Source organism: Manis javanica, chromosome 14 (genome assembly GCF_040802235.1).
Source record: "Manis javanica isolate MJ-LG chromosome 14, MJ_LKY, whole genome shotgun sequence".
Taxonomy (NCBI): domain Eukaryota; kingdom Metazoa; phylum Chordata; class Mammalia; order Pholidota; family Manidae; genus Manis; species Manis javanica.
The window spans coordinates 68,505,914-68,520,905 of NC_133169.1; positions in this window are offsets into that span (position 1 = coordinate 68,505,914).

Here is a 14,992-nt window from a genome sequence, read left to right on the forward strand (position 1 = left end):
GATTACAATGCATAATTATTAATTGTATTTACATGCTGTATATTAGCTCTCAAGGATTTAGTCATCTTATAGCTATAAGATGGTACATTTGACCACTTTCACTTACCTTCCACCCTCATTTCCAGCCCAGGAAAACAAGAATGTACTTCCACTTACTATAAATCATTTCATTTTTATTTATATTCCACACATAAGTGAGCTAATGTATTATTTTTTTCTGTGTGATTCATTTCACAAAAATATTTATACATGTCACAAATGACAAGATTTTTTTGGCTATATATATATAATCTTTCCTTTTTACTTTTTAATTGAATTATTGTTGACATACAATCTTATATTGGTTTTAAATATACACACAGTTCCACATATAATTATATCCTCACCCCATGACTGGAGTTATTACCTATCAATTTATAAAGATGTTGCAGAATCATTGACATTCTCCATGCTATACTACCACCCCTGTGTGCATATGTGTACATATATAACAACTTATTAGTCTATTCACATCTTGATAGACACTTTTGTTTGTGTGTCTCGCTGCTATAAATAGTGCTGCAATGGGCACAGAGGGCAGATAACTCTTTGACAAAGTGATTCCATTTCCTTCAGTTGCCTACCCACCTAACCTGTCAAATAGGTCAGTGTTTAGTTGTTCCTAGCAGGCTTTTGAAGAAGGGTCACAAATATACTTGTCAATGTCAAACAGAGAGTTCTGTATTATAATTTTGGTTATAAATATTTGTCTATGGTGTGCATAGAAAAGACCCTGGTCATTACCACAGGGGAGGGTGATGAAGGGATTGTTGAACTACGGGAAGGAAGAAAAGTAGTGAGATTGTTTGACATCCTGATCTGGCTGATGGTGACATTACTATATCTATGCATATATATACATGTCAGAATTCCTTTAAATCTACTCCAGGATTTTGCATTTTATTGTATGTACTGCACCACACACAAAAAAGAAAAACAAATAAATAAATAAATGTCTGTCCAGAGAAGTTGATCAGAGCTAACCTCAACTTAAAGGAAGGTGAATTAATCATTTTACATAAAACAATGTGCATATAGAACATTAGTATTTTCACATCCAACTTTGCATAACCAGGAATAAATGTAGTGATTTAGTAAAAAATATAGGCAGGTGTTATTCTCCACATAGTGGTAGCTTCACTCATTTCGTAAGCAGTGCAGAAGGACGGGAGAGCTGAACAATGACCCAAGGCCTGGCCCAAGGCAGCGGGGCCGTCTGAGCATCTCCAGCTGTCAGGCTCAACCAGGGTTCACCCTTGTGGTTTGTGCAGCCACCTGATCTCTTTCAACAGTTACACAATAGACGAGTTAGGGAATTCCTGTAGGATGGTGCAGACATGGCCTCACTGTAATGTTGTACAAAACATGGATTGCTAAAAATGTGGATTTAATTACTGAGGCTAGTTGTGAGAGTATCTATGCTGTTGTAGGTACTACTAGGAAAGGGGAAAATGTACCCTGTTCTTAACAGTATTTATTTTACATTATTTCAAATGGACAAAGATGGATCATCAAGTACAAAACAAAATAATAGGCAGGTGCATTGGTTAAATCACTCCTCAACTTAGCTCCATTGCAGTCTGAATCTATGGCACTTATTGTGGACACATGTGGTTTTGCAATGAATCCTTCTGTAATGAAAGTGATGATGGAGATTTCTGGAACAGTTCCAAATGAACTGTAAGCCCTTTGCTCAAGAGTTCAGAATACTCAGTGCACCCTTATTTTTTTAGACTCGTTGTTCTGAAGAGAAAAAGCCAAATAACTCATCCTCCTCCATCTAATCCCACTAAATTTGGACTATACTGTAAATGGGCTCCACCAATGACTAGAATATTCTTCCAGAAACATTGTTCTAACCACTTCCGTACTGCAAGTTTCAATGAAGGCTAATCAATCAACGATCAACTATGAATCATCATCCTGTCATGATATTGCAACAACGTAAATTGTAAAACACTTCTCTGCCTCAGTGATGTCCAATATGAAGCATGCACCTCTGTTAGAATTTAAGAAATGTATTATTTCCCCAGCACTCTCAAATATACATAAAATATTTTCTGTAGTACTTTAATCAGAACCCTGTCCAGAGCTGCCTTCATATCCTTATTTCTCAGGCTGTATATGATGGGGTTCATGACTGGAGGCAAGACAGTATAAGAAACAGACAAAAGGAGGTCCAGGATGGTCTGAGAGGGGGAGGGCGGCTTCAGGTAGGCCAAGGCACCTGTGAATGTGAACAGTGCCACAACCACCAGATGAGGGATGCATGTGCACAGGGTTTTGGACCTTCCCTCCTTGGAGGAGATCTTCAAGACAGCAGAGAAGATGTTGAGATAGGAATATGAAATGGAGGTGAAACACATTATTGTCATAATTACACCTATTAATGACACTGAAGCTTCATCTATGTTCATTTTGGAGTCTGAGATCACCATAATCTGTGGGATATCACAGAAGAAATGGTGGATTTTATTGGAACTGAAATTTGTTGAAAATGTCGCTGAAGCGTGCATGGCTCCATAAACCAATGCACTGACATATGAAACCACAACCATCCGCCCACAAGCCCCCTTGTTCATGATGATCTCATAGTGCAGCGGGCGGCAGATGGCCACGTAGCGGTCATAGGACATCACTGTGAGGATAAGCAATTCAGCAGCAGCAAAACCTGCAAAGAACAGCACCTGGAAAACACATCCAAGGAAGGATATTGTGTTCCTGTTCATCAGGTAGTTGAGAACAAATTTAGGAACAGTTACAGAAATGTAGCACAGGTCTATGAATGACAGGTTCTTCAGGAAGAAGTACATGGGTGTGTGAAGCTGAGGATCCCATGTAATAAGCATGATGATGAGTCCATTTCCTAACAGGGCTGCCAGGTAGACCATGAGGAACAGGATGCCCTGTAGGGTTTGCATCCCCGGGTTTTCAGACAATCCCAGAAGAAACTCAGTGACTCCTTTGTAGTTGATCATCACATCCATGGTGTGTTCCCAAGTGTCACTGACGTAAATGAAGCACACATAAGTCACCAGGCAAGGGTGCCTCCATGTCCCAACTGCATAAAAAAACAACAAACAAAAACTTATAAAACCGCCTTTGGAGTGAATTACCGGTAACAAAGGCTAATTCATCCTAAAATGTATATTAACATTTTTGTGCAACGCAATTTGGATGTTTTTTAAATGACAGCAAATTGCATGTTTTTATGAAGCAAATGTGTGTCTCGCAAAATTATTGCAATATAAAACGTGAATCACTAGGAACCTGCTGTAATCAGGGTGCACCTCTCCATTATATTGCACTGTACTATTTTTTTTTAAAGCTGCAAACTCAAAACTTGCTTTATGTTCCTTGGTACTTTCCCAGAACTAACTGTGTTCTCTGAATATATTCATTTATTAATAGAAGGTTGAAGTGTTTATAGCTAATGTTTCAAATATTATTATATTCACAAGTGAAACTGCTTATATTAGGATTTTCCATAGAGGGCCACTCAGTTTGGTACTGTAATGGTAAATGAGACAAAAATATATACCCCCCAACTGGAGGTGAAGAATAAACTACATGTATTCTTTCATAGGTCTGTAGCTCCATGTTATTCATTATAATATAGGGAACATAATGTGATAAAGATTTGTGGAAGGATAAAATGTACAGATATTATGTGCACATAGTAAGAAGTCAGTAACATAGTGCAAAATTTGTTACAATTTCATACAGTGAAAATGCTGGCTTATGGACAGGTTTATACCACATAGTGTGTTTGTGATCTATTGTGTTACACAGTGATTTTAAGTCACACCGAAGTCCTGGTATTGTGGATATTGCCTCTGCCAGCCACCTGCCAAATAAATGAAACCTTGGGCACACTTTTCCACCTTAAGGACGCTCATCTGCAAAAAAAAAAAAAAAAAAAAAAAAAGAGTAAATAGAGGAGGCAGGTGCTCACAGGGGACTTTGTTGCATTATGTCATATCAAATGTAAAGACACTGGATTATTTCATTTATTCCTTGCAGTGTATCAAGGATTTTATTCTAGGAGAACAAAAATTCAATGGCTCCATGCAATAAAACAATAGCAGGACTAGGATTTGCCCAACTCCTGGGCAAACTCTGTGCTGGCTTTGGAATATGCAGAATGAAATGAACAAAAATTATGTAACCTATTAAAATACTTCCAGCACATGTTAAGGTAATAGGTATGGGTACTGTGCAATTTGATGGTGGCAAAAGGTAAATCACATAATTTACTGCCATTTCCTTTGATGGTGTGTGTATATACACATGCATGTTTGTTTAAAATTGCTTAATTAGTACATTGTGATTGTCATGTTGACCAAAATAAAACTGAGAATTTCATTGTTTTTAAAGGATGATTTTTTCATTGTATGTATGTAACACATCTTTTTTAACCTTTCATAATGAAAGGACATTTAGCTTGTGTCAGTATCCTGCTTATCGTGAATAATGCAGCTGACCCTGGGAATGAAGGGAAGACATTTATAATAGAAATATTTCCCTAAAGGTACTTTCCCCAACCCACAGCATTGTATTTTATGTTCATCCACTTTTAATACACTAAATATTTTATTTATTTTCTATGACCACAAGTATAACAAAATATTTATTCATTGTTGTATTTTCAAAAACCAGACAGAACCAGCCAAAAAATAGCTGGGTCATAGATATTTGTTGAATTAAAACACATGAATGAATAGATTTAAGTACATCAACAGAGCTATTTTTATTTTCTAGAATCATATGGTTTAAATTTCTTTATTATCAGTATTTAGCTATAAGCTTGCTTTCTTGTTTTATACCTTTAAGTAGATATGTCACCATAGATGAATTTCTTATCATAATTTATGCAAAATGTATAAAATTACTGCATAATTTGATATCACATAACATAATTATTAGCTTTTGAATAGATTTTCTTTAGAGTTCACAATTAACTGTTTTCATTATCTGGGGTTTAGTACTGTGTTGAGATAAATTGGAACCTTCAAATGTACAAAATTCTAATTGATACTCTACGAAGACAATGAACACTTGGCAGTGATCAGAATGGATAAAATGTGAGAAATATTTTTTCATTTCTATAGACAATGGCACATCACACTATGGGGAGTTTACTTACACGGTGGTTATGTGTCAGTCTGTGATGTGATGATGTTTTTTGAGAAGGTTCCTCTGTTTTTCCACAGCTTTGTCACATTCATTTGTGAATTTGAAGCTGTTGTTCTTTATACTGGCTTCACATTCTCAGAAAATAATAGAAAAAACATTATATTTGTACCAACCTTGAAACAGAAAGGACAACAATCAATCACAAGAGGATGGAGACTCTCCCCAGATCTGAGCAGTGAGTGGCCTCCTGGAATAAGATATGAACTGAGTGGCCTAACACGTCACGTCTTTTCAAGGCCTGGCCCAGCCAGGAGGGACGTGATTAGAGACCAGAGTGCAGGAGTGACCTGGAAGCTAAAGGAGTTCAGCATGCTGATTAAGCCCATGGGAAACAGAGAGTATAACATTAAATTTTGTGCAATAATTGAAGTGGTACTGGTGGGAGGTTGGTGACTCAGAAAGGGGAGAAAGTAATGAAAACTTATTTTAAGTGACATCAAGGCAAAGACTCTCACAGATTCAATCCATCCTTAGAGCAGAGAACAAAGCAGAACTACCCCATGGAAACTACACTGAACTCATGGCTTCTGATAAGGCATTTTATGCAACACAAGCTAACAGCTGTAACTACCTCTGCTACAGTAGAGTTATTACTATTTTTAGGGGCACAACTTATGCCTTCTTTGAATGATTAAGTGAAGTTTTATATCTAATATCATTTTCTGATTTCAATGTGTGTTGGGTAATATTTTAATAAAAATAATATACCTTGGAAATTACATATAGCTGAACTTGAATTTATTTTCTGTAAGGAAATTTCTATTTTTAGTATACTTAAGAGACAGTGCAGTTAGATATGTAGGATGATTTTCATATGTTCTACTACTGATTTTTTTAATATAAAATTTTCTATTTGTTAACCATATTGGAATAAACAACTCATGATTTTCATACAACTTTTATTATGACAGACATTTTAATTTATCATATAAATAGTGGAAGATTATGTTTGCTTATTTGATTCCAGGAATGTGACACATGCCACCTTACTGTGGTATCATAGTACCTCGTACAGGGAGAATATGTTTTCAACAGAAAGGTAAAGGTACAAGTTAAGAAAATTTCCCATTTGCCCAAGTTCACTCTGGGGACAAATCAAGCTAAGGCCCTCCTGAATTCACTCGTGTTGATTCAGGAACTCATTTTGTGATCATTTTTATCCAGCCATACTCAAATATAATGAATACATATACATTAAGGTGTTAAATGGGATGATTTGATGAGTGTACATGTTACAAAATGATTACCATATGTGAGCTACCACATACAGCACTGCACATTGGAACAGCATTTTCATTGTAATAAGAGGGTTTGAAATCTACTCTTTTAGCAAGTTGCAAGAATACAATGCATACGCATTAACTGTTGTCATGCACTGTATATTAGATCTCCAGGATTTAGTGAACTTATACCTGGAATTCAGTTCTTTGACCCCCTTCATCTAGCCTCACACTCCCATTTCCAGCCCTAGTATGCACATTGTATGCCTAGTTGCTATGAAACATTTTATTTTTATTTATAGTCCACATGCAAGTGAAAGAATATACTATTTATTTCTGTGTGTCTTATTTCACAAATCAGATTATCCCCCATGTTTACCCAAGATGTCACAAATCACAATATTTTTTTCTTTATGGCTGTATCATATTCCATGGTGTGTGCTATATATTACAATGTCTTAGAACATAAATACGTTGATTGAAACTTCTGCTGTTAGCATGTTTTGGTGGTATAAATAGTTCTGCAATGAGCACAGAGGGCAGATACCTCTTGGACACAGTGACTTTATTTCCTTCAGATATGTACCCACCTCCACTGTCAAACAGGTCAGTGCAGAGATGTTCACAGTGGGATTCTGAAGGAGAGTGACCAATGTGTTTCTCAATTTCAACCAGAGAGATCTGAAGTATCATTTTGATTATGAATTTCAATCCATTACTTGGACAGAGAAGACACTGGTGGTTGCCACAGGTGAGGGTGGTGAGGGGACTGATGAGCTAAGGGAAGGTAAAAATATTCTGCTATCACTTCACATCTTGACCTGGGGGATGGTAACCTGTGTATATCTGCATGTCTGAATTCATTTAACTCTAGTATTTGTGCATTTTATTGTATGTACTTCACAAAATCCAAAAACAAGTCAATAAATATGTACTCTGAACAGAGAAAGCCCATTTTTTTCAGAGCTAATGTATCTTAAAGAAAGATAAATTAATCATTTTACATGAAACAATATGCACATAGAATGAGTATTTTCATGTGCTGCTTTGTATAAACAGGAATAAAAGCAGTGATTAGTAATAATGAGAGGCAGGTGTTATTCTCAATGTAAAGGTCGCTTTATTCACTTAGTAACTAGGACAGAAGGATTGGAGAGCTGAAATGGCCTGGCCCTGGCAGTGGGGTCATCTGAGCGTCTCTATCTCTCAGGCCCAATCAGGGGATCACCCTTGTGGTTTGTGCAGCCACCTGATCTCTATCAAGAATTACAGAATAGGCCAGTTAGGAAATTCCTGTAGGATGCTGCAGACATGGCCTCACTGCACTGTCATACAAAACATATATTGCTGAATGTGGCTTTTATCACTGAAACTAGATGTGAGAGTTTCTATGTTGTTGTAGGTACTATTAGGAACAGGGAAAATGTGTGAAATGCACATGTGAGAGAATACATCCTGTTCTTAACAATTTTTATTTTCTGCAGACAGAGATGGTTCATCAACTACAAAATGAAACAATAGGCAGATGCATTGGTTAAGTCACTCCTCAACTTTGCTCCATTGCAGTCTGATTCTATGGCACTTATTGTGGGCACTGGGGGTTTTGCAGTGAATCCTTCTGCTCTACTAATGAAAGTGATGATGGAGATTTCTGGAACAATTCAGAATGAACTAGAGGCCCTTTGCTCAAGAGTTCACACTACTCAGTGCACCCTTATTTTTTTAGACTCATGATTCTGAAGAGAAAAAGCCAAATAACTCACCCTCCTCCTTCTAATCCCACTAAATTTGAACTAAACTGTAAATGGGCTCCACCAATGACTGGAATATTCTTCCAGAAACATTGTTCTAACCATTTTCATACTGCAAGTTTCAATGAAGGTTCATCAACTAAAGATCAACTATGAATCATCATCCTGTCATTATTTTGCAACAACGTAAATTGTAAAACACTTCTCTGCCTCAGTGATGTCCAATATGAAGCATGCACCTCTGTTAGAATTTAAGAAATGTATTATTTCCCCAGCACTCTCAAATATACATAAAATATTTTCTGTAGTACTTTAATCAGAACCCTGTCCAGAGCTGCCTTCATATCCTTATTTCTCAGGCTGTATATGATGGGGTTCATGACTGGAGGAAACACAGTATAAGAAACAGACAAAAGGAGGTCCAGGATGGTCTGAGAGGGGGAGGGCGGCTTCAAGTAGGCCAAGGCAGCTGTGAAAGTGAACAGCGCCACAACCACCAGATGAGGGATGCATGTGGACAGGGTTTTGGACCTTCCCTCCTTGGAGGAGATCTTCAGGAGAGCAAGAGAGGATGTTGACGTAGGAATATTAAATGGAAGTGAAGCACATTATTGTCATAATTACAGCTATTAATGTCACTGGAGCTTCATCTATGTTCATTTTGGAATTTGAGATCAAAATAATCTGAGAGATATCACAGAAGAATTGATGGATTTTATTGGAGCTGAAATTTGTTGAAAATGTCCCTGAAGTGTGCATGGCTCCATAAACCAGTGCTCTGACATGTGAAGCCACCATCATCTGCCCACAGGCCCCCTTGTCCATGATGGTCTCATAGTGCAGTGGCTGGCAGACGGCCACATAGCGGTCATAGAATAACATTGTGAGGATGGCAATTTCAGCATCACCAAAACCTGCAAAGAACAGCACCTGGAAAACACACCCAAGAAAAGATATTGTGTTCCTGTTCATGAGGGAGTTGAAAACAAATTTAGGAACAGTTACAGAAATGTAGCAGAGGTATATGAGTGACAGGTTCTTCAGGAAGAAATACATTGGTGTGTGAAGCTGAGGGTCTGACATAATGACAATGATTATGAGTCCATTTCCTAACAGGGCTGCTAGGTTAGCCACTAGGAACAGGACTCCAATAAGGTTGTGCCTCCTCAGGTCCTCAGAGAATCCCAGTAGGAGAAACTCATTGACTCCTGTGAAGCTGATCATCACATCCATGGTGTGTTCCCAAGTGTCACTGCTGTAAATCAAGCATACATGAGCCACTGGGCAAAAGTGCCTCCATGTCACAACTACACAGAAAAAAAACATCTTTGGAAGTGAAATTACATGTATCAAAAGCCAATGAATCCTAAAATGCATTTGAACCATTTGATGGAATGTAGTATTGCAGTTTTTACAGTGAGAGCCAAAAATAAATTTTTATGTAGGAGAAAGTGTCACTTACAAAATTAATGAAATATAAAATGTGAATCAGTATGAATCTTCTGTAATCTGAGCCAGGGAAAAACCTCTCTATTATTTTACCTAACTGCATTTTATTTTGTTTTGGATTTTATTGTGCTTAAAAAATTAAATGTCTTTAATGCACTTTTTCATTGGGAACATGACATTAAAACAATGCACCATTTTTCACAAAGATTTTCCTGTTGTCAGTCATCTAGGGTGCTTTCTGATATTTTTCCAACACATGTAACAGTATGAGTCAAGGATACCCATTATCATCATTTACTAGGTAATTTAACATTTTAGAATGACATGAAGAAGCCATAATCAGTAAAAGACAAAATCATCTCTCTTTTTTGGATAGATGATAATTGGAAACATATAAAATCAATGATAAATGATAAATATTGCATTAGAATGAATAAGAGAATCCAGCAACGTTGTTGGTTACAAGATCAGCATTTAAAAAAATCAGTGGTATACTTGTATACCAACAAAGCCAGTTAGAATATTACATTTGTAAATTTAGTTAGAAACCAGATCCCAAGAGGCATTTTAGAGAACCTTCATAGCTTACCCTAAAATTCATATGGAAGCATATGCTTCATTTTCTATTATCATGTACTCCCTGTCAGTGCTATCATATAATATACATTATCTTCAGTGTCTTGTTATTTTAGCCTAATGTTATTTATTTTATTAGATTCATCTTAATATATATGGATTTTTAAAAATTTGAAACTCAATACTTGCCCCTCAGTTCCCTTGTTGCTTTTCCAGGGCTGCCTATATTCTCCAAATATATTCCTATATTAACAAAAGGTTGAAATATCCATAATTAGTATTTCAAATATTGATATCCAATAATGAAATAAAGGGTATATTAGGATTTTCCATAGAGGCTTGCCAAGGGTGAGGATGACAGTAGTGAAGAGGGCTGCCCCCATGGGCCTCTAGAGGTATTGATTAAACTATATATATTTCTTCACAGGGTCAGGCTCCATGGTATGTCTCTGTGACACTGAGAAGGTAATATAAGCTACAAATATTTATTTACAGATACAGTGTATTGAAATTATGTACACTTAGTAAGAAATCAATAATATTTCATGCCATGAAAATGCTGGCATATGGACTGGCTTATCCCACCTAGTGGGTGTGTGATTTACTGTGCCCAACACTGATTTCAATCTTTGGTGGAGACAGAGTTCCTGGCATTGTGGACATTGCCTCTGCCAGTCACCTGCCAAAGAAATGAAACTTCCCGCGGAACTTCCCACCTTACGGATCTTCATCTGAAAAACAGGAGTAAACAGGTATCAAGAAGCTCTCTTGGAAAGTGAATCTGAGTCCATAATTTTTTAAATATGCATTCCCCCATTCTATACCAATGGCCACAGTTTCCTCCACATCAGCTTAGGGAGTTTTATACTTTCGTGGGGATTATGTGTCAGCCTACAATGCACTGAATGAAAATTGAGATGGTTGCTCTTTTTTTTTTTATCACATACGAGTCACTTTTATATTTGGGTATGAAAGCATTGTTCTATATAACTCCAACAATTCTGAAAAGATTAAAGCATACAGTTACATTTGTATACCAACCTTAGAATGGACACACAACTTCCTGTCACAGAGAACATGGGAAACAGTGGCAGATCTGAGCAGTGTGTCACCTCCTGGCACACTGTGGATTCTGAGTCCAAGCAGCATCCTAACATTTCAATTCTTTTCAAGACCTGGAACTGCCAGGAGGGACAGAATTGGAGAGAATCCAGTGGTGATGCGGCTTAGAAATTAAGGGACTTCAGCATGTTGATTAAGCCCATGAGACCAGACAGGGTGCCTTCCTCTTGTGTGCGGTTTGAGATGGTCTTGGTGTCAGGGGAGTGAGCTGGAAGGGGGTCAAAGCAATGAAAAGTCCATGTAGAAAAGATCTGAAGTGACATCAAGGTAAAGTCTATTCCATACCCAAAAGTCATTAGAGCAGAAGAAATGCATAGCCTCCAATGGAAACTTCATCCAAGTATATGTATGGAACCCTTAAGACTCAACAGCAAATCAAAAATTTTAAAATGAGCATATATCTGAGTTGACATTTTTCAACAGAAGGCATACAAGGGGCCAATAGTTTTATGAGGAGGTGCTTAATAGCACTTACATTATGAAAATGCAAATCAAAACTACAATATTACCTCACAAATATTACATGGGCTATTACCAAATTTCAGAAGACTGTAAGGGTTTCTGTGGGTGTGGATAATAAGGACACCTAGTACACTCTAGGTGGGAAGGTAAATTGGCACAGACACAAGTCAAAACAACATGATAGCCCCCCAAAATTAAAACTAGGACTACGATATGATCCAGCAAATCCTCCTCTGGACATGTACATTGTGGAAATTAAGTAGCTATCATGAAATTCAGAGGTACCTGAGTGTCACTTCTGTGTTATTTCTCCCCCCCCCAAGGCATGGAAACCACTTTTAAGTGTGCATCACAGAGGAATGGATATGGTGGCCCATTCAGTAGATATACTGGAGTGTCTATAATTTATGATTATTTTATTTTCCCCCTTTATTGACTATTTCTCATGTAGTGACTTTCTTAGTTTCTGTGAGGTTTTGACAAAGCCTGTATCCTTTGATAGCTGTACAACCCACACCCTATTTTTTGTGGTTTCCATTTGTATGGAATTTAGTTTTCCATCTCCTCACTTTAAGGCAATGTGTGTCTTTGGGCTACAGTGACTCTCTTGTAGGGAGCATGCATTTGGGCCTTTCTTTTTTAATCCATTCATCCACTCCAAGTCATCTAATATCTCTTTCCAGTTTGTAAATTATCACTATTCACATATTGTGTGAAAGTTAAAATTTTAAGTGTGTGAAAAGGAACATCAAAATCCTAAACATCAGGGCCAGAGCAAAGATGGAGGCATGAGTAGTTCAGTGGAAATCTCCTACCCAAACATATATATTTACGAATATCCAATAAATACAACTATTCCTAAAAGAGACACCAGTGGATACAGTACAACAGTTAAGATACATCTACATCTGTAAGAACTCAACATCACATGAAGGGGGTAAGACACAAGCCATGGCCCAGCAGGACCTGGGCATCCCCCACCCCAGAAACCGGTGGGAAGAAAGGAGTAGGAATGGAGAGGGAGTGAAAGCCAGGACTGCTAAACAACATCTAGAAATCCTCACCCAGATCACAGACACAAGGTGCACTGGGTGCTGGATATTAGAGAAATGGAAAAGCAAAACCTGTGGGCAGGTCTCCATACACAGAGCTCCTGAGACAAAAGAAAAGTGAATGCTTTTTGCAAGTCTTAAAGAGACAGGTACCCCACAGCTGGACGAAGTCATCCTGGCACACTTAGCCAACAGCTGGGAAAACCAAGTAACCTAAGGTGCCCTAACCCCCTGGGTGACCACACAGCTCTGAAGCCCCTCATGGCACTAAGCAGCCGGCCAGTGGCTCCCTGAACTGTCACGGACCCTGAAACACCAGTCCAGTAGTGGGAGAGTGGCAGCACAAACCAGGGTCGTCATCACCAGAGGTGAAAGGGAGTGGCCCATGCGAGCCCGCCATGGCGGTGACCGTGTGGCCCAGGAGTGGCCTGTGTGCACCAGCAGTGGTGGCAGAAGAACAGCCCAGGAGGAGCTGCACTCCCCACAGATGACCAGAATCCCAGCCCAACATATAGCTGCCCGGGCCAGAACCAAAGGCCGGTGCTGGCACACAGCTGCCCAGCAGGGGTGCCGGTATCATGGAGGAGAACACCCGGTGTGCCTGCCAGTCCCCACATGGCACTGTGCTGCTCTGACAGACACCCTGCCCACAGCAGCTTAGAGGATTAACCTGTTGGATGCTCCAGGCAGTGGAGAAGGTCAAGGCATCCAGAAAGTAGGAAAGAACTTTCTTCTCCCAGCTGACACACCTGCAACCTGCCTACAGCAACCGCTATCACCATGAAAAGGCAGAAAACTTAGTCCAGCCCAAAATAGTCCAGAAAAATCCTGAGAGAGGATCTGCAGAGATAGACCTAACCAGTCTCCCTGAAAAATAATTCAAAATAAAAATGGATCTGCAGATAAATATGCAAGAGCTAAAGGAACAAGTACAGAAGGAGACTACAGAAACCAAACAATCTCTGGAAGGACTTAAAAGCAGAATGGACAGGATGCAAGAGGCCATTAGTGGATTAGAAACCAGAGAACAGGAATGCATAGAAGCTGATGCAGAGAGAGATAAAAGGATCTCCAGAAATGAAACAATATTAAGAGAACTGTGTGAAAAATCCAAAAGGAAAAATATATGCATTATAGGGGTACCAGAAGAAGAAGAGGGAGAAAAAGAGATAGAAGGAGTCTTTGAATAATTGCTGAAAATTTCCCCAAACTGGGGGAGGAAATAGTTGCTCAGACTACGGAAGCACACAGAACTCCCAACAGAAGGGACCCAAAAGGACAACAACAAGACACATAATAATTAAAAAGGCAAAGATCAAGGACAAGGACAGAGTATTAAAGGCAGCATGAGAGTGAAAAAAGGTCACCTACAAAGGAAAATTCATCAGGCTATCATCAGACTTCTCAACAGAAACCTTACAGGCCAGAAGAGAATGGAATGATATATTTAATGCAATGCAACAGAAGGGCCTTGAACCAAGGATACTGTATCCAGCACGATTATCAATTTATTATCAAGTAGGGATTAAACAATTCCCAGACAAGCAAAAGTTGAGGGAATTTGCCTCCCACAAACCACCTCTACAGGGAATTTTAGAAGGACTGCTCTAGATGAGAGCACTCCTAAACAGAGCACAGAACAAAACACCCAATATATGAAGAAAGGAGGAGGAGGAATAAGAAGGGAGAGAAATAAAGAATCATCAGACTGTGTTTATAATAGCTCAATAAGAGAGTTAAGTTAGACAGTAAGGTAGTAAAGAAGCTAACTTTGAACCTTTGGTAACCACAAACTTAAACCCTGCAATGGCAATATGTACATATTTTTCAGTAATCACCCTAAATGTAAATGGACTGAATGAACCAACCAAAAGACACAGAGTAATGGAATGGATAAAAAAGCAAGATGCATCTATATGCTGCTTACAAGAGACTCACGTCAAACCCAAAGACATGCACAGATTAAAAGTCAAGGGATGGAAAAAGATATTTCATGCAAACAATAGGGAGAAAAAAGCAGGTGTTGTAGTACTAGTATCAGACAAAATGGACTTCAAAACAAAGAAAGACACAAGAGATAAAGAAGGACATCACATAATGATAAAGGGCTCAGTCCAACAAGAGG